This window comes from Melitaea cinxia, chromosome 3, assembly GCF_905220565.1.
Source record: "Melitaea cinxia chromosome 3, ilMelCinx1.1, whole genome shotgun sequence".
NCBI lineage: Eukaryota > Metazoa > Arthropoda > Insecta > Lepidoptera > Nymphalidae > Melitaea > Melitaea cinxia.
In genome coordinates this window covers 604,288-606,314 of record NC_059396.1, presented here as the reverse complement: position 1 = coordinate 606,314, position 2,027 = coordinate 604,288, and positions in this window count along the sequence as shown.

Sequence of the window (2,027 nt, the reverse complement as noted above, 5' to 3'; positions counted from 1 at the left end):
CTCACCTGGTAAGCGATTATTACCGTAGCTTATAGCCGCCTGCAACACCAGAAGCATCGCAAGCGCGTTGCCGACTCAATCCCCAATCTCCCCAGGGGACTCACCAACAGGAACACAATACTGCTTGAAAACAGTATTATTTAGCTGTGGTCTTCTGTAAGGTCGAGGTACTACCCCAGTCGGGCTAATCCATATTTTGAGTAGGAAATTCCTGCTGTGCCCTACCTCAGTTACCTACCTACCCTAGCCGGCAAAAAACACCCTTAACGTTAAAAAAAGTGTAAGATTTTATATATAGTCTATGTATAGTGGCTACATGTAGGTATAATCTACATGATGACTGTTATTATTATTGCAGTTTGCTATTATTATTATATCATTCGATAATTATTATATATTTTTATAAATAATTGTAAATAAAATAAAGGTCTTAAGAAAATTTCGTAAAGTAGTTTTTTATTTATTTTTATCGATAAAAAAATCGTAATAAAAAATGTACCGAATAATTATTTTCTTTACACCTCGAACGAAACTTGAAATTAATATTTTATAATAAAAAACTTCATTCCTATCTGGTGTCCCACGACAAAATTCGTTTTTTTTTTGTTCTCTGTTGTTCTTTCAAAGGCTTTCCTTTCAGTTTCCGGGTTTGATGATCCACGGTTATGGCTTTTAGGCACACCGCACTTATGCGACATTGCTTAATATATTTAACATAGATTTATTCGCATTTCGATTTTTGAAACCAGTATTATGAATATAATATCGAAATTGGGTAAAATTAGATGATTAATAAAACGTTTCGACTTCTTAATATTAGACCAATAATTTTCTTTTCATTTTCAGGAGACCGTCATTATTGTCGATAGAACATTCATTCATCACTGAGGTTAGGGCACAGCAGGAATTTCCTGCTCAAAATATGGTGCAGCCCGACTGGGGTAGTACTTCGACCTTACAGAAGATCACAGCAAAATAATGCTGTTTTCAAGCAGTATTGTGTTCCTGTTGGTGAGTAAGGTGACCAGAGTTTCTGGGGGGATTGGGGATTGGGTCGGCAACGCGCTTGCGATGCTTCTGGTGCTGCAGGTGTCTATAAGCTACGGTAATCGCTTACCTACATACCTAGTGACATAAAAAAAAACATATTGATTATCATTAAATTACTTATTAATGGGATATTATGCCAACAATCTCAACTGTTATCCTATCAAATTAAGTTGCAGAATTTTTAAAGATAATTATAACATATTTTATGTACGTATAAACTGCCACAAGTAAACGCTATATAAATACTTTTGATATTATGTACAGTCAGGTAATATCAATTACCTGTCGTTGTCTTCGGCTTGATTGATTCAGCCATTAACGTTCTCGATTTCAATCAAAGTCGAACTTCGGCTTTGCAAAACGTAAAAGTATCAATCAGCCTTTGTCTCGTTATTATTGTTTTTAAAGGGACCATTCATGGTACGACAGCATAAAGGTCGTCGCACTGTTACGCGGCACCTCCCGGTAGTCTTTTTAAAATAAACACACAACTTGTTCAAATATTGATTTAGTTTATTTTATAGTCCAAACACTAACAGTACTGTCCCTAAAAACACCTCACTTTCCTTTTCTGGATAAAAAAAATATATATGACGTGCTGGATGGTAAACGGCAACTGACTCGACCGCATGGAAAATGGAACAATTAAAAGTAATTAAAATAGCGGCGTCAGCACCAACCGCGAATTAAACCTAGGTATAACAATACGACAAGTTTAAATTTGAACGTGTAAAATGAATTTCTTCAAAGGTAAAAACATCGCTAATATTAATAAAAGCCTCTATTTGGTTAGGGTTTCAGCAGCGGTAGATTAATAGGAGGTCCGATCCCAACAATGGGCCACCATTTTTTGAAGTAAAATTTCTTTACGAACGCTTGGCTTGGGGAGTAAGCTGGTGAATGCGTGTGGAGAGCGTTACGAAAATATGATCGGGTGAGGCAAACGGAAGTCGAGAGAGATATATAAGCTAGTTATT